Consider the following 27,979-nt stretch of genomic DNA (forward strand, 5'->3'; position numbering starts at 1 on the left):
TTTCTGGATGGTGTTTTGATAGGGTTTTCTGCTGACCATGAAAGTGCCCTTTCTGTCTTCTTTCTATCTAGTAAGCGGACCTCGATTTTTGCTAAACCTATTTTCATACTACGTTTGTCATTTCATCTAAAATCACCGCCAATATATGTGGGGGCCTCTGTCTGCCTTTTGGGAAAATTTCTCTAGAGGTGAGCCAGGACTGTCTTTTCCTCTGCTAGGATTAGGTAGTTCTCCGGCTGGCGCTGGGCATCTAGGGATAAAAAAACGTAGGCATGCTACCCGGCCACTTCTAGTTGTGCGGCAGGTTTAGTTCATGGTCAGTATAGTTTCCATCTTCCAAGAGCTAGTTCTCATATATGCTGGGCTATGTTCTCTCGCCATTGAGAATCATGACACAAATCTATGGCACAATCGCACTCCCGGTGCGGAGGTAATGAACCAAGCTTAGGTTCTTCAAAAACGTCACGATATTCAGTCAAGAATTCAGGAATCTCAGAGGGAATAGATGATGAAATGGAAACCACAGGTACGTCCCCATGCGTCCCCTTACATCCCCAGCTTAACACAGACATAGCTTTCCAGTCAAGGACTGGGTTATGAGATTGCAGCCATGGCAATCCAAGCACCAACACATCATGTAGGTTATACAGCACAAGAAAGCGAATAATCTCCTGGTGATCCGGATTAATCCGCATAGTTACTTGTGTCCAGTATTGTGGTTTATTGCTAGCCAATGGGGTGGAGTCAATCCCCTTCAGGGGTATAGGAGTTTCAAGAGGCTCCAAATCATACCCACAGCGTTTGGCAAAGGACCAATCCATAAGACTCAAAGCGGCGCCAGAGTCGACATAGGCATCCGCGGTAATAGATGATAAAGAACAAATCAGGGTCACAGATAGAATAAACTTAGACTGTAAAGTGCCAATTGAAACAGACTTATCAAGCTTCTTAGTACGCTTAGAGCATGCTGATATAACATGAGTTGAATCACCGCAATAGAAGCACAACCCATTTTTTCGTCTAAAATTCTGCCGTTCACTTCTGGACAGAATTCTATCACATTGCATATTCTCTGGCGTCTTCTCAGTAGACACCGCCAAATGGTGCACAGGTTTGCGCTCCCGCAGACGCCTATCGATCTGGATAGCCATTGTCATGGACTCATTCAGACCCGCAGGCACAGGGAACCCCACCATAACATCCTTAATGGCATCAGAGAGACCCTCTCTGAAATTCGCCGCCAGGGCGCACTCATTCCACTGAGTAAGCACAGCCCATTTACGGAATTTCTGGCAGTATATTTCAGCTTCGTCTTGCCCCTGAGATAGGGACATCAAGGCCTTTTCCGCCTGAAGTTCTAACTGAGGTTCCTCATAAAGCAACCCCAAGGCCAGAAAAAACGCATCCACATTGAGCAACGCAGGATCCCCTGGAGCCAATGCAAAAGCCCAATCCTGAGGGTCGCCCCGGAGCAAGGAAATCACAATCCTGACCTGCTGAGCAGGATCTCCAGCAGAGCGAGATTTCAGGGACAAAAACAACTTGCAATTATTTTTGAAATTTTGAAAGCAAGATCTATTCCCCGAGAAAAATTCAGGCAAAGGAATTCTAGGTTCAGATATAGGAACATGAACAACAAAATCTTGTAAATTTTGAACTTTCGTGGTGAGATTATTCAAACCTGCAGCTAAACTCTGAATATCCATTTTAAACAGGTGAACACAGAGCCATTCCAGGATTAGAAGGAGAGAGAGAGAGAAAGGCTGCAATATAGGCAGACCTGCAAGAGATTCAATTACTAGCACACTCAGAACTGAAGGAAAAAAAAAAAAAAAAAAAAAAAATCTTCAGCAGACTTCTCTTTTCTCTCCTTTCTCTGTCAATTAATTTAACCCTTTAGGGCCGGTCAAACTGTTATGGTTCTCAATGGCAAGAGAACATAGCCCAGCAAACATAAGAACTAGCTCTTGGAAGGATGGAAACTAAACTGACCATGAACTAAACCTGCCGCACAACTAACAGTAGCCGGGTAGCGTAGCCTGCGTTTTATCCCTAGACGCCCAGCGCCGGCCGGAGGACTAACTAATCCTGGCAGAGGAAAATATAGTCCTGGCTCACCTCTAGAGAAATTTCCCCGAAAGGCAGACAGAGGCCCCCACAAATATTGGCGGTGATTTTAGATGAAATGACAAACGTAGTATGAAAATAGGTTTAGCAAAATTGAGGTCCGCTTACTAGATAGCAGAAAGACAGAAAGGGCACTTTCATGGTCAGCTGAAAACCCTATCAAAACTCCATCCTGAAATTACTTTAAGACTCTAGTATTAACTCATAACATCAGAGTGGCAATTTCAGATCACAAGAGCTTTCCAGACACAGAAACGAAACTACAGCTGTGAACTGGAACAAAATGCAAAAACAAACAAGGACAAAAGTCCAACTTAGCTGGGAGTTGTCTAGCAGCAGGAACATGCACAGAAAGGCTTCTGATTACAATGTTGACCGGCATGGAAGTGACAGAGGAGCAAGGCTAAATAGCGACTCCCACATCCTGATGGAAACAGGTGAACAGAGAGGATGATGCACACCAGTTCAATTCCACCAGTGGCCACCGGGGGAGCCCAAAATCCAATTTCACAACAACCGTGCCTGCTCCGGGTAGCGTCGGTGCCCAAGAAAGGATTAGAAGAGAGATAGATTGTGCTGAGTGAGAAACGAGATCACGCAAAGGAGAAATACCAGTAGGAGTCGTGCTGTAAGACCGAAGCAACATCCTACTGAGGCGCACTACCGGTGGCCGGAACGCCGAGGGAGTAGAATAACATTCAGCTTCAAGCAATACTCCAAACAGCGGCAGGACAGTCAGTTTAAGGCGGGCTGTCTAACACATATCACCTATGCAGTCTTGGGGGGCAACTTGTGGAGAGGGGCGACTCTAGGGTCCCGGAAGAGCTCCGAGCCTACCCGTCAAACGGGTGCCGTCCCGACCAGAACACCAGGGAGGGACGGAGGATTAGCAGAGAGATAGATTGTGCTGAGTGAGAAACGAGATCACGCAAAGGAGAAATACCAGTAGGAGTCGTGCTGTAAGACCGAAGCAACATCCTACCGAGGCGCACTACCGGTGGCCGGTACGCCGAGGGAGTAGAATAACATTCAGCTTCAAGCAATACTCCAAACAGCGGCAGGACAGTCAGTTTAAGGCGGGCTGTCTAACACATATCACCTATGCAGTCTTGGGGGGCAACTTGTGGAGAGGGGCGACTCTAGGGTCCCGGAAGAGCTCCGAGCCTACCCGTCAAACGGGTGCCGTCCCGACCAGAACACCAGGGAGGGACGGAGGATTAGCAGAACATCATCTAATCGAGTTGTGAGGGAACTTAAGAAACAGACACAACAGTTGGGGGGGACTTTCCGTAAGCACAGCAGGGAAGGACCACAACACATAGCGCTAGTAGGAAGGCACCGATTTCCACCTGTGAAGAGAACTCTGGAGGTGCCATTGGACCGGCCGGACTTGCGCAGCCTGGTGAACCGTATTCCGGACTGAGGACCCAGAGATCTTCAGTAAAGAGGTAAAGAGACTGCAACCTGGTGTCCTCGTTATTTACTGCACTGCACCACTACAGCGTTACTACCATCATCCGCACCTGTTACTCACTGAGCGCCCCACGGCAGGGTCACGGACCGGGGCCTAGCCGCCGTGACAACCCCAGAGCAGAGACTCAGAGGCCCGGTACCGGGTACCCCTCGGCCCTGCGGCGGTGGGGGCGCCGCAAACTTGGCGTCACGAACAGGATCTACTTAAGCCTGAAGAATCAGGTCATGTGTGCCTTGGAACTGTGATTTGTTGTGCTTGGACTGTACTTTATTGAGATTGAGAGACTGTGTGCTGCGCCATTTACCGCCAAAATCCGCCGCCATTGCAGCGCTGAGGAGAGCGCAGGAGAAGAGGAGGGGCGTGAAGTAGGCGTAGGCAAGCTGGAGAGCGCGAACAACAATGGCCGCCCAGTCTAAATATTTCTGTCCTGAGGACGTGTCCGTCAACAGCTGAGGTCCGCCTCCTGATCCTGTTTGGAGGGTGGAGACCATGGAGATGGGGCCGCCAACGAAAGAGACCGCGGGAAGAAGATACTGGAGAGGAGATAAAGATGGCGACGCCGGAAGCACCGCATGGGGATGGTCGAACTCGGAGAGAGGCTGGACAGCCCGATGTGGCTCAGGATACGCCGTCACTGCGGGAGCTGACCCTTACGGAGCCAACGATGGGCCGACCTCCCCGGCCGCCGTCGGAAGAGTGTATGGCCGCGGCAGAGGCCCGGCGGATCGCTGCCCGCCTGGAGGCCGATGCCCGTGTGACCGCTCGGCTGGGCCAGCCCACGGAGGTCTGCTTGTCTCCAGTGTCCCCTGCTCCTCTCAACCCGGTCGCGGCTGAAAGTGCGCCGCAGACACCGGGCCTGAAGCTCATGCCTGAGGCCGAACACCTGCGACGCTTGATGGCTGCATGGCGAGCCCGACCACAACCGGTAACCCAGGTTGATTTAACCACTGTTGCGGAGCCCCCTTGTCCCACTGGGGTGTAGTGGTCTCCTTCAACCCCCAACATGGACGCGGGGTTATCCAGGAGATCGGGGAGCCGCTACAAGTCCACGTGGACCGAGAGGAGGTGGAACCTTGCAGTGGAAGGTTTGATTGCGACCTGGAGCCGGGTGATGCCGTCACTTATACCAGATGGAGGAGAGCCACGGGGGAGGCTGGCTGGATGGCGCGGGGCGTCCAGCGGTGCGTCGCACTACAAGCCACTGCCGGAACACCGGAGGATAAATCTCCTACTGAAAAAGCCGCTGAACCTGGCCCTGAAGAACAGCGGAGCACCCGGACTCACCATGTACCTTGGGGGCGTGCCGGATCCTCGGTAAAAAGAACATCCCGGCGAGGGATCCTGTCGTTGTTGGGGCGGGACCCGATCCTTGAACCAGCCGGACGACCCGTTGGTCTGGTGAGGCCCGGGAGGAAACCACATTCTTCCCCGAAGAACGAGTAAGCATAATTGCTTTACTAATATGTAAATAGTTCTTTGACTGTTTGTTTCCTGATTTTTGTTGCTAAACCCGTCCAGGGTTAACTCTTAAAGGGATCCTTCTGTGGACCTGGGATCCCTATTGTTTGTTTTTGTTTGTTTTTCTAAAGTTTTTGCACAAGTTTCTAGTTAAAAAAGAACTGCTGAAATCATGAACAGTGCATGATCCGAACTCCTTGTACATAGTTTGCACCTTATTAAAGGCGCTCCCTACTGGTTTTACTTAAAGAAGGACTCTTTGTGAAGATACCACACTGGAACCTTTGCTGAGTATGGACTGGTAGCTTGAGAAGGCATGCTACCTCATAGAGACTTGGTCCCCTCTTAAAGGGGATGTTCATTCGTTGCACGTAAATGGTGATATTGCTTAAGATAGGAAGCAATAATGTCTTGACCAAAGAAAGGGATGATAATGTTTACATGAGAAAGTTATATGTATCTAATTAGTTAATTGTGAAGAAATACTGATGATGTTCTCTGAGAAGAAAAAGGTGAAAGATAGAAGAAGGATGCAGTGGGCCCGTAGGGATAGATGTGGTGTCCAGCATGCATGATAGAAAGAAAGATAATGAGAAGGCTTATTGTTCAATAGAAAATGTTTTGATAATGTTGATAGATAGTTAGGATAGAAGGTAAACCCTGAGTCCTCATAGGAGTCATGTAGAGATGGCCCAGTGCTCTTAAACTGAAAGTAATGTTATGTTCTATACTGTGTATAGTAGTTGAAAAGGCAGTAGGCCCTGGCTGAACGGGGCGGTCCTGTAACTGAAAGGAGAGGCAGAAGGTCTGGTGCCGATAGGACAGGCGGTCCTGCAGATCTAAAGAAGGAGAATGAAAAAGTTAAATTACCTTATAATGTGATTATAGGAAGGTCTTTAGTGGATTCAGAGTGTATGTCCTTAAAGGCAATGTTAAATTATTGTTCAACAATTTTGCACTTAGTAGAATACCCGGTTGGGTAAGAAGAGTTATTTATAGCATGTTGCTATGAAATTTAACCATGTTTGTAACGTTCAAGTGTCCTTACCTCCCATAAAGGGAAGCATGTTTAAGTATACTTATTGTTATTGCACTCAACAAAATTGTATGTCTTTTTGCTAACTTGTATTGTTGTTTTCTTCCCAGTCCCGGAGTACTGTGTTTAACCAGGGGGGAGTGCAGCGCCCCAGAGTCCTGGTCGTTGCAGTACTATGGCTCCGCCACTATGGGGAGCTGTGGTGCGTCTGATGGCACTGAAGGGGTTCATCTGATCAGGTATCACAGACACCAATACATTTCACAGCTGGGCCCCCGGGGGGAGCTAAGGGTGCTATTCATTAGGCCACTCCCCACCATAGTGGGTAAACTGGGGGTCAGGCAGGAAGTTAGATCAGAAAGCTGACTGGGTTGGAACCAGGCAACACCTTGTGGCAGAGGGTGTTGTAGGGGAAGATACAGTAGGGTCTCTGCCAGGGGTGGGATCCTGGCAGAGGCTTGGCAACAAGAACGAACGTAACGGGACCGTGCCTGCTCCGGGTAGCGGCGGTGCCCAAGAAAGGATTAGAAGAGAGATAGATTGTGCTGAGTGAGAAACGAGATCACGCAAAGGAGAAATACCAGTAGGAGTCGTGCTGTAAGACCGAAGCAACATCCTACTGAGGCGCACTACCGGTGGCCGGAACGCCGAGGGAGTAGAATAACATTCAGCTTCAAGCAATACTCCAAACAGCGGCAGGACAGTCAGTTTAAGGCGGGCTGTCTAACACATATCACCTATGCAGTCTTGGGGGGCAACTTGTGGAGAGGGGCGACTCTAGGGTCCCGGAAGAGCTCCGAGCCTACCCGTCAAACGGGTGCCGTCCCGACCAGAACACCAGGGAGGGACGGAGGATTAGCAGAACATCATCTAATCGAGTTGTGAGGGAACTTAAGAAACAGACACAACAGTTGTGGGGGACTTTCCGTAAGCACAGCAGGGAAGGACCACAACACATAGCGCTAGTAGGAAGGCACCGATTTCCACCTGTGAAGAGAACTCTGGAGGTGCCATTGGACCGGCCGGACTTGCGCAGCCTGGTGAACCGTATTCCGGACTGAGGACCCAGAGATCTTCAGTAAAGAGGTAAAGAGACTGCAACCTGGTGTCCTCGTTATTTACTGCACTGCACCACTACAGCGTTACTACCATCATCCACACCTGTTACTCACTGAGCACCCCACGGCAGGGTCACGGACCGGGGCCTAGCCGCCGTGACAACCCCAGAGCAGAGACTCAGAGGCCCGGTACCGGGTACCCCTCGGCCCTGCGGCGGTGGGGGCGCCGCATATGTGTCCCTAGTACTGCACCTGATACCCCAATAAGGAGCCGCTGCTGCCGTATGTGTCCCTTTTACTGCACCTGATACCCCAATACTGAGCCGCTGCTGCTGTATGTGTCCCTATTACTGCCCCTGATACCCCAATACTGAGCCGCTGCTCAGTATGATGTGGCTACGCTCTACTGAGCGCTGCCAAGGTTACTTTCACTCATTGTGATGTTTTCACAAAATAGAGGATGAAAGAAGAAGGGGTTGGACAAGGAAATTACATCATTTTTTTTTTTTTCTTACTGAAGTTTGACAAGTTTCCAAAGCTTTATTGATGTCAAAAACACAGACAATCTGCAGAGAAAACCGCAATGAAAACCGCACTAAAAACGCACCAAAACCACACCTGCGGTTTCTGCCAAGAGCTGCGGATTTAGTGCAGAAAAACCCACAGCCACATCTGCAACGTGTGCACATAGCCTTGTGTGCACATGATGCAGAATTGGTGCAGAATTTTCTGCACAAAATCTGCATCTCCTGGCAGAATCCGCAGCTGCGTTTTTTGCGCGTTTCTTCTGCAGTTTTTACCACTGCAGATTTCTATTAATGGAGGGGTGCAGAAACGCTGCAGAAACGCACAAAAGAAGTGACATGCACTTCTTTGAAATCTGCAGCATTTCAGCGTGGATTTTTCTGCACCATGTGCACAGCTTTTTTTTTTTTTACATTGATTTACATTGTACTGCAAATCACAGTGCAGATCTGCAGCGTTTCTGCAGCAGAAAAAAACGCTGCAGAGATCTGCACTAAATCTGCATCGTGTGCACACAGCCTAAGGAGTTCTAATAACAACAATAACTTTAAGTTTATTAAACAATCATTGCACACCTGCAAATAATTAGCTTCCAGGTGATAGCCCTTGACTTCCATGGGCTCCATTGAAATACAATACAGCACAACACAGGCAGCAAAGAAAATGCAGAATGGATTTCAACAAAGGTCTCTGGGCCCAGTTTACTTCTCCAGGTTCTGTTCACTCATCCCTAGTCCCAGAGTACGGATTCTGTTCTTAGGAGTTGTCATTCCACTGTGCTAACAATAATTCTACTCTCATTGTGGTGTGTCTGGGCCTAAAGACCCTTAGGCTATGTTCACACACTGCGGATTTTGCTGCGTTTCCGCAGCTGCTGGTCTGCAGCGGTTTCCCATGCGTTTACAGTGCAATGTACTGTACAATGCACATGCTGCAGAAAAAAACCGAGCGGAAACGCAGCGGTTTACTTTCCGCATCATGTCAATTCTTTGTGTGGAATCCGCAGTGGTTTTACACCTGCTCCATAATAGAAAACCGCAGTGGAATCCGCACAAAAAACGTGGTAATTCCGCAGTAAATCCGCAATAAATCCGCAGGAAAAACGCAGTTTTTGCCCTGCGGATTTATCAAATCCGCTGTGTAAAAATCCGCAGAGGATCATTCTACATGTGCACATACCCTTATTCAAATCCACTCTGCATTTCCTTCCATCCTACGCCTGCCTGCACCTGCAGTATATGTGTATGATACATAACTAGGCAGGGTCTGTTCACTCTACTCTTGGTTGATAAGTGGACAGGGAAGGAAGTGCAGGCCCCAGATTCACTGCCACTGAAGTCAATGGGAGAGTGGCGCTGCTATGGGACTTCCGCTCCTCTGATAGATTCTGACAGGATCTCCCTTTTTCTGCTGTGCCTTCTGGGCTTCCAGGACCATCTATCTCAGCCAGCAGCACCCTGCTTTTGGTGGGCACCCACTGAGATGATAATGTATTAGATGTGACCTGCAGTCCCATGTAACTCCACAGATAATAGAGTGATTCTTTAGTGGGTACTGATAGCAGTGATGGCTCCTCTGGATCACACTGCTGCTGGTTCTGCAGTTCTGGGCTGGTGGGAGGAGTAAGGGTGAGTGTCCACGGTCAGTAAACGCTGCGTGTTTGACGCTGCGCAGAGCTGCAGCGTCAAACACGCAGCGTCCAGATGTTCCAGCATAGTGGAGGGGATTTTATGAAATCCCGTCTCCACTATGCGTGGAAACACGCATCCGTCTTCCCTGCGACTCCGGACATGCTGCGCGTCTTTTCAGATCGCAGCATGTCCGTACACCTGGCGGGGACGCAGCGTCCCCGCAAGGCATATCACAGGGCGCTATGGGAGAGAGCGATGATCCCGGATGTGTACAGTTAACACATCCGGCATGATCGCGTCCTAGAAAGGGGGCGGGGCTTAGCGACACCGCCGGCCATCCTGATCGTGGACACGCAGCCTCAGGCAGAGTCAGTGAGAGAGGAGAGCAGACTAGATCTATCTATTGCTGAGAATGACAGACTGCTGCAAACCACAGATCTTCAGCATGTTTGCAGTTTTGCACTAGGTCAGCTGTAAATCACAAGTTGATCACATATCATGTGAACATCCTCACCTTGCACCTCAAATATCATAGATCTGAAACTTTGTGATGCTGCAACCGGCAATTTTCTGTGTTTGCAATTTTCCGTGTGGGCAATTTTCCAGTGGGCATTTTTCCATGTGGGCAAATTTCCGTGTGGGCAAATTTCCGTGTGGGCAATTTTCCTGTGGGCAATTTTCCTGTGGGCAATTTTCCTGTGGGCATTTTTCAGGGAACCGTCACAATATAAAATTAATGAACCTGCTTGGTAACAATGGAAAAAGAAAAACTAGAAGCACCAGACTTGTGGTTTAGCTGTTGTCACATCACAGCCCCCAAAATGGTATCACTAAAAATGTCAGCTTGCCACACGAAAAACAAGCCCTCACTGGGCTGCAGCCACCAGAGACTATGGACATTACTGAGCTCGGAATATAGCGGCATGAGTTTTTTTGCACATTTTTTTACGCCATTAAATTCCTAGAATTGATTTTTTTCACAATTTCACCGCACTTTGAATTTTTCCCCGCGTTCAGTACAGTGAATGGGAAACTATGGTTATATGGCTTTCTGAACTGAAAATGGAAAAGTCACTTAGTAGGAATAGGGGGAAAAGAAAGCGCAGGCGTGAAAAGTGTCCATGTCGGGAAGGGTTAAAGATGGACCTGGTGCCTTCAGCCATAAAGTATGAGGGCTACTCATGAAAGGAAATAGGTGCCCGCCATTCCGCACTGCAACCCCGGGCATGCCAGGCTGTACAAGCACTACTTCTAGCACGCTGCGGCCGCCTGCTGGGAGCAGTAGTAGCACAGCAGCTGGACACGCCGGAGCTGGAGTCTGAGAGGAATATGAGGGCACGTCCTACAGGAGACAAGGCCATCTGCTAAACGGGCGGGGAGTCAGCGGGAGGCGTGGCCTAATGGTCCAACCTAGTGACGTCTACCTAGCCAATGACGCGCAGGAGCAGAAGGCGGGCGCTGCTGTGGTGGGCGTGGCTCACACAGTGTTGTGGTAGTGGTCTGAGGCGAGCGTGTCGCACTGTGTTGTGGGCGGGGTTATGTGAGAGGAGGCGTGGCTTTGGCTGCAGTCAGTAGTAGCGCCCGCTCGCTTTCGTGTCGGGGAATTTGAATGGTGGCAGTGGCCGTGCAGTGCTTGGCGCGGGGCACACGCACCTCTGACGGGAAGACCGGCGCTGTGCCGCCATAGTGGTCCTCGGTGGGCTTCTGGAGGGGTTTACGTCACGGTTTGCACGGCGGACAGCGTCACGTCACTGAGTGCAGCGCGGCTGTCGGTAAGTACACAGCGGAGGGATGAGCCCCTCACCCGGCGGTGGCAGAGGGGTGGGCTCCGGGAGGCTATGGCTAGCGGTATCACGGCTCCAGTATGGTGGTCTCTGGCTGCCTCAGGTACGACCACCGCTTCTGAGCATCTGGTGTGTGTAACCCCTGAGTGTCCTGCTGGCAGTGGGGCAGCCATTGTGGCAGGGGATCTGCCCAGCTGTGTGCTAGGAGGGGGCAGCAGTAGTAGCCCACCCATGATCAGAAGAGGGGTCCTGCCATTTCCCTCCAAATCTGGCCGCAGCCATTGGATGTTATCTGACAGATCCTGCTGGATTGGAGCGCACAGCAGCTCTCATCCTCCTCACTATGGGCTGTAGGTTGTGTCCTTGTGTAATCCCTCCTGGGGCCAGGATGGAGGCATGCCCACTAACATGGACTGTGCCATCTCATGTCATTCTCAAGCCTTCCGCTCTCAGGATGGCACCTCAAGCCCCAGTGATGCCAGTGCACACAGCATCACTGCATGTACTGGAGGGTGCCAGCCTGTCAGCAGAGGGCTTCAGAGGATGGATCCCACGCTCAGCACATCAGTATCTCAGTGATGCCAGTGCACACAGCGTCACTGCATGTATCGGAGGGTGCCAGCCTGTCGGCAGAGGGCTTCAGAGGATGGATCCCACGCTCAGCACATCAGTATCTCAGTGATGCCAGTGCACACAGCGTCACTGCATGTATCGGAGGGTGCCAGCCTGTCGGCAGAGGGCTTCAGAGGATGGATCCCACGCTCAGCACATCAGTATCTCAGTGATGCCAGTTCACACAGCGTCACTGCGTGTGTACCGGAGGGTGCCAGCCTGTCAGCAGAATGCTTCAGAGGATGGATCCCACGCTCAGCACATCAGTATCTCAGTGATGCCAGTGCACACAGCGTCACTGCGTGTACCGGAGGGTGCCAGCCTGTCAGCAGAGGGCTTCAGAGGATAAATCCTGTGACCAGGGATGTCAAGTCAAATTGTCGGTGATTACCACCTGGCCACCGTCCGTGACTCTTTACCGAACACTTCACATTCATATAGGCAGCCTGTCTTACATAATGCAGCTACTAATAGTACCAATTGGAGGACCTTTAGAATACTAAACACTAACAGACTGCTGATGGGACGGGAAACGCTACTCAGAGTTCGCTCACATGAGCGTATAACTCGGACAAGTGCTATGCTATGCTTTACTATGGGGCAGTCAATCTGCAGTTTTTTTTTTCAACAGACTAAATCAGTCTATGGAAAAAAAAATCTCAGCATGCTGCAAGTGACTCAAATTCTGATCATGCGCTAATACAATTCTATGGGTGCGTGTGAACCATCAAACTTGCACTCTGATTTCATCTTGGTCTCAGACAATGGAGAAATTAAGTTCTCCATCTTCTCCACAGCTGTGCTCTCATGCCTGAGAATTGGATCACACTGAGATGGCACTCTTCATGTCATAAGCATAACCAGCTTCATTCTCAAACATGAGAGAATCATAGCTCGTGTGACCAGGGCAGTGGAGTTGGTAAGCCAAATCCCCGACTCCTCAAATCCCCGACTCCTCAATTCCCAGACTCCACATCCAGATGGATTACCTCGTGGGACGTGATAGGACATCAGAGAAGGTATGTATCTTGTGCGTTTATTATTTTGCCAAGCGAGGGCCTGGAAATGGATTGAGAGAGCAATAAATTATTACAACAACCGCTGTGTTTATTTCATTAAAATACTTTTAAATCGTGTGTGTGTGTTTTTTAACCCTTTCAAACAATTGGATTAATAATGGATAGGTGTCATAATTGACGCCTCTCCATTATTAATCTGGCTTAATGTCACCTTACAATAGCAAGGTGGCATTAACCCTTCATTACCCCATATCCCATCGCTACAGGGAGTGGGAAGAGAGTGGCCAAGTGCCAGAATAGGCGCATCTTCCAGATGTGCCTTTTCTGGGGTGGCTGGGGGCAGATGTTTGTAGCCACGGGGGGGGCCAATAACCATGGACCCTCTCCTGGCTATTAATATCTGCCCTCAGTCACTGGCTTTACCATTCTGGCGGAGAAAATTGTGCGGGAGCCCACGCCAATTTTTTCCGCCATTTAACCCTTTATTTTAGCAGCTACAGCGGCCAAATTTTGCACATACACACTACTAACATTAGTAGTGTGGAATATGCAAAAAAAAAGGGGATATGAGATGGTTTACTGTATGTAAACCATGTCTCATATCATGTCGGGTTTGTGAAGGAGAAATGAAAAGCCGGCAATTGAATTACCGGCTTTTCACAGATATCGCGCTGAATGAAATCTAAATACAGAATATATATACATGTGTCTCAATGACATATATATATATATATATATATACATACAGTTAGGTCCATATATATTTGGACAGAGACAACATTTTTCTCATTTTGGTTATAGACAATACCACAATAAATTTTAAACAAAACAATTCAGATGCAGTTGAAGTTCAGACTTTCAGCTTTCATTTGAGGGTATCCACATTAAAATTGGATGAAGGGTTTAGGAGTTTCAGCTCCTTAATATGTGCCACCCTGTTTTTAAAGGGACCAAAAGTAATTGGACAGATTAAATAATTGTAAATAAAATGTTCATTTCTAGTACTTGGTTGAAAACCCTTTGTTGGCAATGGCGGCCTGAAGTCTTGAACTCATGGACATCACCAGACGCTGTGTTTCCTCCTTTTTGATGCTCTGCCAGGCCTTCACTGCAGTGGTTTTCAGTTGCTGTTTGTTTATGGGCCTTTCTGTCTGAAGTTTAGTCTATAACAAGTAAAATGCATGCTCAATTGGGTTCAGATCAGGTGACTGACTTGGCCATTCAAGAATATTCCACTTCTTTGCTTTAATAAACTCCTGGGTTGCTTTGGCTTTATGTTTTGGGTCATTGTCCATCTGTAGTATGAAACGACAACCAACCAGTTTGGCTGCATTTGGCTGGATCTGAGCACACAGTATGGCTCTGAATACCTCAGAATTCATTCGGCTGCTTCTGTCCTGTGTCACATCATCAATAAACACTAGTGACCCAGTGCCACTGACAGCCATGCATGCCCAAGCCATCACACTGCCTCCACCATGTTTTACAGATGATGTGGTATGCTTTGGATCATGAGCTGTACCACGCCTTCCCCATGCTTTTCTCTTTCCATCATTCTGGTAGAGGTTGATCTTGGTTTCATCTGTCCAAAGAATGTTCTTCCAGAACTGTGCTGGCTTTTTTTAGATGTTTTTTAGCAAAGTCCAGTCTAGCCTTTCTATTCTTGATGCTTATGAGTGGCTTGCACCGTGCAGTGAACCCTCTGTATTTACTTTCATGCAGTCTTCTCTTTATGGTAGATTTGGATATTGATACGCCGACCTCCTGGAGAGTGCTGTTCACTTGGTTGGCTGTTGTGAAGAGGTTTCTCTTCACCATGGAGATTATTCTGCGATCATCCACCGCTGTTGTCTTCCGTGGGCGCCCAGGTCTTTTTGCATTGATGAGTTCACCAGTGCTTTCTTTCTTTCTCAGGATGTACCAAACTGTAGATTTTGCCACTCCTAATATTGTAGCAATTTTTCAGATGGTTTTTTTTCTGTTTTCGCAGCTTAAGGATGGCTTGTTTCACCTGCATGGAGAGCTCCTTTGACCGCATGTTTACTTCACCGCAAAACCTTCCAAATGCAAGCACCGCACCTCAAATCAACTCCAGGCCTTTTATCTGCTTAATTCAGAATGACATAATGAAGGGATTGCCCACAGCTGTCCATGAAATAGCCTTGGAGTCAATTGTCCAATTGCTTTTGGTCCCTTTAAAAACAGGGTGGCACATGTTAAGGAGCGGAAGCTCCTAAACCCTTCATCAAATTTTAATGTGGATACCCTCAAATGAAAGCTGAAAGTCTGAACTTCAACTGCATCTGAATTGTTTTGTTTAAAATTCATTGTGGTAATGTCTATAACCAAAATTAGAAAAAGGTTGTCTCTGTCCAAATATATATGGACCTAACTGTGTGTATATATATATATATATATATATATATATATATATATATATATATATATATATATATATATATATATATATATATATATATATATATATATATATATATATATATATACTGTATATATGTTTTCCCGAACATTTGAGCACATAAATCCATTAGATGTCGGTTTTGCAAGCTTGCGAGAAAATCTCTGCATACGGATGTCACACGGATCATTTGATGCGAGGAAATCGCATCCTCGCACTGCACACGGATCACTGTTTTTGAAACATTTGTGCGATTCTCGGCCGTGAAAAACGGACCGTTTTTTTATACGTTAAGTGTGTCCCCGGCCTAAAATTTGGCCTTCTGGATGAGGCATTTGGATAGGGGTTTTGTTATAGGACCGTGCTTGGTAAAGGTCGCTTGTTTATGCACGTGTCTGAAATGTGGATATTAGACAGCCTGTCCTATTGGGACATGTGGGAAGAATGGAGTACTGCTGCAAAGAGCGAATCATGCACCAGACGTGTCTGTGATCTCCCATTAGAGCAGGTGCAGACGAGCGTATTTTCTTTCCGAAAACATCGTAATTCACCTGGACCAATGTTAGTCCAAGGGGCTGTATATGTGTCCTATTTTTGATCAGATATTTGGCAGGGCTGTGGAGTCGGTAAGCCACAGTTGCGACTCCGACTCCTGGATTTTATCAGGTTCCGACTCCTTCATAAATGGCCAATTCGTAACAATAAATTTACTGTTGTAAAATATTAACATCGTGCTTATTCAGTTTCTCACCATCATGTAAGTAATCAGACCACTTAGAGCAAAAACTATATTTTTTAGAATACAATTAGAATATAGCAAATAACTTTTATAAACTTTTCTAAACTCTTGTAAGTAAATATGCAATAAACACTGTTATGCAGTTAATAAGAAGAAATCTATAAATTTGTCCTCAGAAAAAGTATTGCCTCTGTCAGATTCTCCTTCATGGATGCCCTCAAATCTGATCTAATTACCGTATTTTGAGAGCAGAGAACAACCTCTCTACACTAACTTGGGTTGGTGGCAAAGCAGTAACCACTCGGGCAACATCTCTGACAATGTCAGGATACAGAGGAATCGCTTGTTGCACTGTTATTTTTGATGAACTGTACTGGCTGTGTTCTTTGATGGGGATGACTCTTCTATGCGGGAACGCTTTGCACGGTCCTTGTGATCCAAATATTTTTCGAAATTAAATTCTTCATCAGTTGATGAGGGTGAAGATGTGGCAGAACGACCAAATTCTTCTTGTTCCTCCTGACTGTTCTGCAACCCTTTCATCCTTACTGCTATTTCAAACAGAGCTTCTTTTCCTTTAGTTAGCTGTTGATCATCTAGAAGAATCCGATGCATTGGGTCTACATAAACAGCTGCCAAAAGAATGTTATTTTGTAATAGTAGCTCCTCTCTCCGTTTCATTGATGTAGCAATGCCACTTGCAATTAACCCTCCTCTTTGTAACAGGCGAAACATCAGGTTCTCCTTTAAGAAAATACCTGGAGTTAAGTCCTCTGCTTGTAAATGGGTGTCACTGTAAATGGGTGCTCTATCAATTTTTCCAGCTCAGTCACCTGATTCCACTGACTTTCATTTAGTGTCAGTTGAGGGTTGGCCATGTGTACAAGAAAGTTTTTCAGTTCAACCAAGCGCTGAATCATTAAGTAAGTACTGCCCCATCGTGTGGCTTGATCAATAATTGCCCCTTTTCCAGCACGTCTCTTCAAAATTGAGTCAACTTTAGGGGTTCTGGCAACAGTAGCCAATTTTCTCACCTTGCCAATCAGTGCAGCAGCATGTTGTTCTTGCAGACTGTTTCTTATAGCCAGCTGTAGCATATGCACAACACAGCGCATGTGATGAATGAAAGAACGTATTGACACAGTTTCAACAAGATCATCTAACTATCATGTTGCTGTTCATCTGAAGCAACTTCAGTTTGCTCCTCAGTTACAATACTGTGTTCCTCTATTTCAAACATTTCTGTGTCTGTGGACCCAGAATGTTCTTCTAGCTGCTGGTCACCATCATTACTCTCATTCATTAGCTTAATAGTACTTATCATATTTGAAGCATTGTCAGTTACGACAGAAAGAACTTGCTCTTTTTTAAGTTCATAGTCTTGCAGAACCTTTTCCACCAAGACCTGGAGAAACTCACTGGTGTGATGAGCTTTGGTGTCTTTTACTGCCAATGTCTTGGTAACTATTTCATTTTTGTCACAAACAAATCGGACATTGATGGCAAAATAGTTCACTCTGTGACGTGTGCAGGCATCCATTTTAAGAAACAGAAAGCGTCCCTTGAGAGTTTTTAAGTTCTTCCTTTTGTTTAAAAGCTTCTTCGATTACTAATTTTCTAATACTCTCTCTCTTCAGAGAAACACCAATCTTGCGGGCCATTTCCCCATTCAGACACACAAAAGCTGGTCGTGAAAATAATGAAATAGGCACACTATCCTTTACAACAAGCTCTATGATCTGTTTTTTAAATGCATCTACTGTCATTGTCACAGTAACTTTGTCACTGACAAAATACTTGCAACTGATGGCTGCAAAGTTCTCTGCTCCTTTGTTTGGCTGGAAGAGCTGGGCACTGGTTCATTGGTTTGGATGCAGTCTTTCTCATCCACTGCTTTCAGTACTTGTGGATGAAAGCGCTGTAAATGTCTCTTTAGATTAGAATCTCTGGTAGGAGCATTTTTATCTTTGCCTGAATATGCACTGATCTTGGCTTCACAGCATTTATTTTCGTCTGGATCATTTGTCATACACTGACAGACATAATGTTTTCTATCTTGAGTGATGGTGAAATGTTCAAATACAGCTGATTTAATGTGACGCTTCTTTGACATTCTCAGGTTTTTAATTCTGCATTCACAATCCAAATGACAATTGTTTTTCCTAAAAACAATTGTACAAAATTATTGCCAGGTCGTACAACTGATATAGTGGTCAGTAATACTGTTATTCCTCATGTACTCACAGTTAACTGATGCAAAGTTTGTTGAAAGGATAATACTTCTTACAGTCTTCCTCTTCTGAGTAGCAGCTGTGAGATGCTTGGAAGACGCACACCTAGTAAACATCTAGTCTAGAGGAGGAGCTTTACTACTAAGAATTTGCAACACATTTTCACTTTCAGTTTCATACATTGTAAGTAGGGGGGTTGGGGCACCATGAGGTTAACCAAGTCTAAGACTAGATAAGGGCAGTGGAGAACAGTGACACACAAGAAGTAAGAAATGTCTCTATCTCCAGCAGAACTGCTTATCACTGTTGTTCATAGTTTGATAGAACATATATATTTATTTGAGTAACATTTATAAAATTCATATGAAAGTTCAATTATGAAATATTAATAAAAATTTTTTAAAGCTGGAGTCGGTACATTTCTACCGACTCCAACCAAAACTAACTACGACGCCGACTCCACAGCCCTGATATTTGGATCGCGCTTGTCCATGCAAGTCAATGAGTCTGTGGATACATCAGACTACACTTTGATATCTTATTGTAGTCTGATTTCCATGGACTGACAGAATGGAGAATTTTTTTTCTCCTTCTTCTCATCCTAGCTAATCGGACTACTCTGTGCTCACACTGATCAGAAGTATGGTCAGTGTCATTTGCATTATCAGCCAGATTCTCTTAGTTGAGAAATTAAAATCCAACTTTCCTTCTTCAGACGAGCGGACAGGTCAACCTACATGCACACAGGATCACTGTATTGGCAGCATTTCCTGTTATGTCAGATGAGCTGATGATCGATAACAAGTGATCCTACCAGTATTGGCTCGGTGATCATTGCTCGTCTAAATTGGCCATAACAGTCATTATATGCCTATATCTACTTGGGTGTTACATGTATTTCAGGACTGCAGATCTGTTCACTGTTATTGGACTTTGGCCAAGGCATGATTTATTTGGTTTAATATTTCACTCTGATAGGCAGCCCAAAAGTTGGACAAAATACTCGTTATGTTGAGGCGGGTTCACATACACAGTTTTAGAAAAAAAGTGAGTGTTTTTGCCATGGTTTTTTCCCAGCAAAATAATCTGCTGACAGATGTAAGCTGAAAGTCTAGGAAAAAATGAGATGTTTTACAAACCGTTATTAACACTAGGAAAAAACCCCCAAACAATATATGGACACGTGTAATATTAGCCAGCTTACATTTACATTGTCTGGTATACTTTTACCCCACCTATTAATTGGCTTTCTTTTTTAAGACCACATTTTAAGCACTACCCTGGAGAACACCTTTAGTTAATTCGGTGAATGTTAGGCCTCATTGTGACGTTTGATTTTCGTGCATGAGTTCTATTCCTGGTTTTCACAGATAGACCACCATAAGTACAAGTGCTAGGCGGCCATTCACATGTGTCTGTAGCCATGCAGTTCACAGAAAATCACTGATGCATGTCCGATTTTGATCCGAGCGTCGGAGCATAATCAACAGTGTAAGTCTATGGGTCCTATTTTCACGGACTGTCAGAAAGGAGAAGGTGGAAAATCATATTATTTATTTTTTATCCAAGTACAAGAAAAAATAACGCTTCCACCACAACCTAGTTCAGATCAGAATAATCTGTCCGTTTGTTTTTGTGTGTGAGAAAAACGGACATCTGAATGAGGCCTCGCAGACCTTTCTAGGCCACTTCCACAGTCACGGTCCATGTACTGGCCGCAATCTGCAGCCTCATGTATGCTTATGTGGCTGTTCAAGTCACGGGACCCACGGCCGAACCATACATGGCTGTCAATGTTGGATATGTGAAACCTGCCTTAGCCATACTTCTTTTAACAGACACGTTTTTTTTAAGTATCTAAAACTTTTAATACATGTGGCACGTGGCATTTACACTACAATTCAAATAGATTTTAGATAATAAATCTCCCACGTTTGTATGAAGAAAGCTAAACCATAAGGATATGTATTCTGCTAGAATCCGTCTGAAAAGTCACCGCATAAGGGTATGTGCACACGTTGCGGATTTCCTGCAGCTCCGCAGCGTTTTTTGCGGTGCAGAAACGCTGCAGATCCGCAAGTGATTTACAGTACAATGTAAATCAATGAGAAAAAAAAATACTGTGCTAATTGTGCGGAAATGCTGCGGATTAAAAGAAGGAGCATGTAACTACTTTTTGCGGATCTGCAGCGTTTTTGTACCTATTCTATTATAGAAATCCACAGGGGTAAAAACGCAGCAAATCCGCAAGAAAAACGCGCAGAATCCGCACAAAAAATGTGTCAAATCCGCACCTGCGTTTTCTGCCAAGAGATGCAGAATCCGCACCTCAAATTCCTAAGCCTAATCCGCAACGTGTGCACATAGCCTAAGTGCCCTATAAAAGAAACATAAGGCACAGCAATGTCCAAGTGTAGTTGCTGTGCGCCTATTCCATCTTGTGTCTCCTCCATTAAACAATGTGACCTGTCCATTCATCGGCCGGCTGTCTGTACTTGAAAGTACAGAACAATATACAGCGGCAGCAAAACGTCAGAAGAGACGCTGCAGGAAAATGACCGCCAGCGGTTTCTGGAAGCAATTTGGCCTCAGAACCTGGCAGTGTGCACAGCCTAGGTGAGAAGGTTCCCTTCTATCTCTGTTTGGGGTTTTGGGTAAGTGATGCCCTTTGACCTTTTAGGCATACTTCTATTAGCATGATTATTTTAGTTTGTGTTTGGCAGGCAGCTCACCATGACTGGATGCTATTAATTTCTGAGATGGGTACATTAGTTTACAGTAATCTGGACATATACTGCCAGATGTCCAAAGTAGGGGATGTGTCCTGGTAGGGATCTGCATTGACTGCTGCTGAAAGGGGCGATGCATGGTTTTGTGGCAGTACTCCTTGTAACCATGGCCAGGGGAGGCGTCTGGGAACAGTTTTGTCAGTACTACTAATGTTTACTATTTATTTTATGCTTTTAAGGGTCTTATTGGTAGATTTAGTTTAATATTCCCAATGGGTCCCCCATAGTTAACCCATCGAGCTACTGGTTATTACCGATTGGGTCACTGATGTCAGTGTGAAGAAGATGCAGAATAATTCTTGTCTTTATGCCTGCAAGCCTCTTCTGCGCTGGGATCGTTAACAACATCTTCAGGCTTCGTAGCCCATGGCCATGCTGGTGGTGTGGTGTTGTGCAGGAAGCATTTATTCACATGTTTACGCACTTGTGCTACGTTCATTTATTACTGAGTGGAAGTACACAATATTAGTACAGGGGTGGAGGACACCTGATCTGCTTCATCAGTAACTGAACCCAGAGTGATCACTAGATTGCAGTATCAAGCCCTTGTACATATTTTGCCGTATGCTTTCTAATTGTGAGGAGGATCTGGACTTTAGTCTGTTGTGTCATTTATGAATGGAAGCCTGAGAAATGTTTCTCTCAGCTCCAGGGTTGCGCTGCTGTCTGAGGCAATGGAGCATAGACCAGGAAGAAATCTCTTCACTGGTCGGGGTCTTTGTCAGGCCTTCGTGAGTGATATATTGGGAAAACAGGATGCTGTACTTCCATATCCTGGTTACTAGATGATGGGTACTGGTTATAGGAAGATTCCCACCCTCCTTGCATGGATACAATCGAGGTATTTCCCATTTTTTTTATGGCATACTGTATATGTGAAATAAAACCTCTTAATGTGGCGTGAACACATCCTTGCCTGCAACCTTCTCTTTAGTAATCTCCTGGTCTTCTGTTAATAGGTATCTGACACCACGGTGTAAACCTCCATTTACACCGAAAGATGATCACGAACAATCATTTTCCTCAGAGTGCTCGTTTCAGTGTAAACAGGCTGCCAACCACCTTATAAACAAGCACAATGCTTGCTCGTCGGGTGAAATTATCTTTTGTGCTACACAAAAGATCTTCATTCTCAGCAGCACATTATCCTATGTAAACAGGACTCGTGCTGCTGAGAATAATGGCAGTCTATACGCACTGATTGATATATTACAGATTGCTCAGTGTGCATCAGTAATGTCTGACTGTTTAAACCTGTCTGCACTATTGCGTATTGGTAAATATTTACTGACTAGGTGGCCCGATTCTAACGCATCGGGTATTCTAGAATATGTATCTAGTATATAGCTCAGCCACGCAGTATATAGCTCAGCCACGCAGTATATAGCACAGCCCACGCAGTATATAGCACAGCCCACGCAGTATATAGCACAGCCCACGCAGTATATAGCACAGCCCACGCAGTATATAGCACAGCCCACGCAGTATATAGCACAGCCCACGCAGTATATAGCACAGCCCACGCAGTATATAGCACAGCCCACGCAGTATATAGCACAGCCCACGTAGTATATAGCACAGCCCACGTAGTATATAGCACAGCCCACGCAGTATATAGCACAGCCCACGCAGTATATAGCACAGCCCACGTAGTATATAGCACAGCCCACGTAGTATATAGCACAGCCCACGTAGTATATAGCACAGCCCACGTAGTATATAGCACAGCCCACGTAGTATATAGCAATGTGGGCACCATATCCCTGTTAAAAAAGCAATTAAAATAAAAATTAGTTCTCACCTTCCATCGGCCCCCGGATCCAGGCCAGGGCTTTACCGATGCTCCTAGCGACGCTCCGGTCCCAGTAATGCCTTGCGGCAAGTACACGTGATGATGTAGCGGTCTCGCGAGACCGTTGCGTCATGTCCTGTCATTGCCGCAATGCATTCTTGGGACTGGAACATCGCGAGGAGCGGGAAAGGCTGGCGCGGAAGGTGAGATTATAATGTTTTTTTTTGTTATTATTTTTAACATTATATGTTTTTACTATTGATGCTGCATAGGCAGCATCAATAGTAAAAAGTTGGTCACACTTACACGGTGAATGGCAGCGTTAACGGAGTCCTAAAACGCTATGTGGGTGCTGACTGGTGTTGAAGCGCCAGCCAGGCGCGAAACAGCTGTTGTCTAGCATCGCCGCACTCCTTGTACAGCACCCCCGGCTGTGAAGATGTGTCTTTTACTACAATAAAGTTACCTGCATCGGACATCCTGTGAGTGCGTGCCTTCTTCTCCCATCGCAATATATATATATGTATTAGATGGTGGCCCGATTCTAACGCATCGGGTATTCTAGAATATGCATGTGTACGTAGTATATTGCACAGCCCACATAGTATATTGCACAGCCCACGTAGTATATTGCACAGCCCACGTAGTATATTGCACAGCCCACGTAGTATATTGCACAGCCCACGTAGTATATTGCACAGCCCACGTAGTATATTGCACAGCCCACGTAGTATATTGCACAGCCCACGTAGTATACTGCCCAGTGACGTAGTATATTGCCCAGCCACGTAGTTTACAGCACAGAGCCATGTAGTATATTGGCCCGTGACGTAGTATACAGCACAGAGCCACGTAGTATATTGCCCAGTGACGTAGTATATTGCCCAGAGCCACATAGTATATTGCCCAGTGACGTAGTATACAGCACAGAGCCACGTAGTATATTGCCCAGCGACGTACAGACGTAGTATATTGCCCAGCTACGTAGTATATTACCAGCCACGTATGTCACGGGCTAAAAAATAAAAAATAAACACATACTCCCCTTCCGAGGGTGCCTTGTAGTAGTTCTGTCGCCTGTGTTCGGTGCACGCGGCAGCTTCCGGTCCCAGGATGTGATGACGTCACGGTCACATGACCGTGACGTCATGGCAGGTCCTTGTCGCATACAATCCTTAGCACCGGAACCTGCCTTTTGCATGGACTGGTCACCGGAGCATCACGAGGAGTGGGAAAGGTGGCGTAGGTGAGTATATAATGATTTGTTATTTTTTAAATTATTTTTAACAGATGTTTTTACTATTGAGGCTGCATAGGCAGCCTCAATAGTAAAAACTTGGTCACACAGGGTTAATAGCGGCGGTAACTGAGTGAGTTACCTGCGGCATAACGCGGTCCGTTACCGCTGGCATTAACCCTGTGTGAGCGGTGACTGCAGGGAGTATGGAGCGGGCGCCGGGCACTGACTGCAGGGGAGTAGAGAGGGACTAATCGGACTGTGGCCGTCGCTGATTGGCTGCGGCAGCCATGACAGGCAGCTGGCGAGGCCAATCAGTGACTTGGATTCCGTGACAGACAGAGGCCGCGACCAATGAATATCCGTGGCAGAAGGACAGACAGACGGAAGTGACCCTTATATATATAATTGGTCATTACTGCGGGAAGTCGGATTGTGTAAACACGGCTCAAACATGGGGTCCATACACATTACTAGTCTGCTAGAAAATGAGTTCAGGTTTCCTGTGGCAGTATAAGAGGTTTGCGCTCTCTATAGAGCCCTTTTATTTCAGAAATCCCATGATCAGAGATTTCACTGGTGTGATCTTCTCACATGTATCACTGGCATAGCCGAAGATCATGTTGACAGGATTTTAAGACTCCTTATCTTTCTCCTTTTTGAAGTTGAGTTTCTATTTGTGTGTTTTCTAGTAGGGAATGTGAGTGTCCAAGTGCACATAGGATTGTAAAGCCTGAAGCTGCAGTGGTTGAGAGTAGCGGCAGTCATGTTGGTATCTGGCCTTCCAGCGCAGCCAGCTGTGGGGGAGAATTGTCACTTCCCTTCCCTCCCCCACATCTCTTCTCTCCATCCCTGTCATCCATCTTCATCTTCCATAGCCCTGTGTGCTGCTCCCCTGAGCTTTGCCTGCATCCGGACTGTAACCAGCAGCCAGTATGAGCTTTAGTGGGTGGGGAGCAGTGCGAAATGGCCTGACATCTGCTGTCTGAGTGCACTCTGCATGGTTGTCATCCTCCATGCTACTGATGGGCAGAACGTGCATCTCTCTGCTCCTTACAGGAAGAAAACTTATAGCTTACACTGATAAAAATGAAGCATCTGTCACAAAGTTGTATGTTCTGTATGTGAGGAAGTCCAATTCGGTCTATTCCTGTGTAGGACTTGAGATTGGGTCTTTCCTGAGCCCATCTCTTGCACATCTCTCATTGTCTTGTATGCCGTGAGCACATCCTTCCTTATGTGTGCGCCTTCATTATGTTTATATGTAGGAAAGGAGAGCGCCTCTTTTGTTTATATGCTGCCCTAGGAAGCCACGCTGCTACGTGGACAGAAGGCAGTGAGCGGGTTAACACCGCAGCATATGCTTTCCCTCCTAAAGCCAACATTACTGTTTGCATGCAGTGTTTGTTCATAATTTGTTCTCATGTTTAAGTATAAGACGCAGATGTTTGGTTAATGGGCTGCGGAGTTTAGAAGTCTCATTATCTGACCCCGAATGATTTTCAGATCCTGTGATCTATACTTTACAATGCTACTAGTGGGATATCAAGAATTGCAAATGGTTGCCTTAAGTTTACATATTGAAATTATTGCCAGTTATATTGTGTTACTCTACTTTATATGCTTACTTATGCTTTATAGCTGATTTTTAATACATATAGTTTAGACTTATTAATTTGGTCCAGTAATATTACAACTTGTTTTCCCATAATGCTGTAGTTACCTGCATTCAACTTAAATGGCCATGTAAACAGTGACATATTGAATCTTAAGTGTGTAAAATGTACTCACTGTTGGGATTCCTCCTTGTTCCACACTCACAGTAGTTGTCATGTGACCATTTATATACAAATACCGACCAAATACTGGACGTGTGAACATGGCCTTAGTGCAGTTCCAGCAAAGCGGAAGGGATGCATAGAAATCTCTTGTTCTCTGTGCTTTCTTTCACGCACTCGCCGTGTTTCAGGTCCCCAACATGTTATTTCTTTTGTGACTTTAGGGCAGAGCAGTGCCTGTTAGAGGACCTATAGGTAGATATTGTAGCACCCAACAGAATTGGTGATTTGTGAGCCTGCCGTATTTATACACCGGTTTACACATAGGGGCTGATTACTGTAGTTATTTCTGTCTTAAAAAGGACAAGGTGCACGCTGTGTCATGTTTTCTGGACATGTCCGTTCTCTTCCACTTGTAGGTTGAATTCTTTTGCACCTAATTTGTGGTCCATATTGGCACGTTAAGCCATGTCTCTCTTCTCTATACCTCACCCTCTTTCCACTAGGTCACAAACAGTGCAGTGCATGTACTCCAGTTTTGGGTGCCAAGTTGAGCTGAATTTGAGAGCCTTGTAGAGCTTAGATCTTCCCAAATGCCATAGGTTCCATGGCTGGTCCACTTTGAACTTTAAGGTACACATGCAGCAGCTTTAATAGAAACATGCCTGTAACGTTCGTTTTCTGTGTATCTTGGCACAGATGCTGACCTTCATGCATAAAAGATAAACTAAATGAAGTGGCTCAATCGTTTTTTCATTGACCGTATTCCAATTTTCAGTGCAAGGTTGGTAATTAAAGAAGTGATCTGATTGATTGGTCACTATTCGAACCATTCTGCTAGTTTTTTTTTTTTTTTAAATACACATTTATGCAATACTTGGTAGCATTCTTCTTCTGCCCAGAGAACTCTTTTTAAAAAGTGGATGGAACGAATGGTGGGGGGCACACAGAAGTTGGCATTATGCTAACCTATAATGCATCACAGCAAGAGATGCGACTTCATTATTATAGGCGTAAAAAAAAAAGTGCTTTTCTCCTGGAGGGACAATATTTGGAGTAGCGGTCGATGTTATCCAGATAATAGTGCATACCTGAGCCCTCTGCTTTGGGAAACTTTTTGGATGGATGGTATTACATGTATTGGGACGTACACTTATTGCTGGTAGGAAAAACCACACAATTGTTTTTTGAGAATTTTTGTGTGTTCTTTAATTCTCACAGTAATTGCAAGTAAAACCTGTTACATGAACTCTAGACATAGGCCTCATTCAGATGTCCGTGAATCACGTTTTGTATTTAATAGTATGTGGATATGTATATGTACACATTAAAGCTGTGTGCCCACATTGCGTTTTTTATGCATTTCTACCACGTTTTTTGCTGCAGCGGAAACCCATAAAAACGCTTAAAAATCGTATTCCCATGCAATCCTATGGTTGCTGTGCCCATTCTGTGGATTTTCCCGCTGCAGAATCGCATAGCTGTAAAATCCGCAGCATGTTCATTATTTCTGCGGAATCCGCAGCAATGGGATTGCATTGAAATACTCACTTTACGCATGTGGCTATGCCCACCATGCGTAAAGTGAGCGCTTCATGTGCGGCTGCTACCCAGGTCTGGAGTCCTCCCGCCTCTCAGCTGTGCACGCAGCGGCTTCCGTTCCCAGGGATGCTTTGCACGAAGGACCTGGGATGACGTTGTGGTCACACGACCGTGACGTCACCAAGGTCCTTCGCGCAAAGCATCCCTGGGAACGGAACGTACCGGGAGCGCCGCTGAGGAGATCGTCGGAAGGTGAGAATAACCATATTTTTTATTTTTTTTAAATTATTTTTAACATTCTATCTTTTACTATTGATGTTGCATAGGCAGCATCAATAGTAAACAGTTGGTCACACTTGTCAAGCACTATGCATGACAAGTGTGACCAACCTGTCAATCACTTTTCCAAGCGATGCTTTAAATCACTTGGAAATGCAAGCATTCTGCAAGCTAAAAACGCTTGTATTGCGGGAAAGCGCATGTGAATTCCACATGCCTTTTACCCGCTGCAGGGAGTTGCGGAAATGTTGCGGACATTTCCTCAGCATTTCTGCAACGTGGGCACATAGCCTAAAATCTATGTTGCTATTAACATGTCCATGTGTCCCCAAAAATTCATGGAGACATTAAATTTGAAATTGAGCCAGGCAGGTTTATGGGTCTATGGAAATCACGGACATCACAGTTGCTGTCCGTGTTTAACATTGTAATCAATGGAGGATTTGTCA

The 27,979-nt window shown here is 45.8% G+C and overlaps 1 protein-coding gene across 20 annotated transcripts in view; it reads left to right on the forward strand.

The window, feature by feature from the left end:
- The first annotated feature begins 10,825 nt into the window (after positions 1-10,825).
- Positions 10,826-27,979, forward strand: part of EPB41L2 (erythrocyte membrane protein band 4.1 like 2) — a 193,161-nt gene continuing 176,007 nt past the window's right edge. For 19 of the 20 annotated variants that reach the window (XM_077289360.1, XM_077289368.1, XM_077289363.1 and 16 more), the window contains exon 1: positions 10,826-11,081. The gene's annotated coding sequence lies outside the window, so the exon portion shown is untranslated. The remainder of the gene's footprint in view (positions 11,082-27,979) is intronic. The other variant, XM_077289362.1, reaches the window with a different exon arrangement.

Source organism: Ranitomeya variabilis, chromosome 2 (genome assembly GCF_051348905.1).
Source record: "Ranitomeya variabilis isolate aRanVar5 chromosome 2, aRanVar5.hap1, whole genome shotgun sequence".
In the NCBI taxonomy this organism is placed as follows: Eukaryota; Metazoa; Chordata; class Amphibia; order Anura; family Dendrobatidae; genus Ranitomeya; species Ranitomeya variabilis.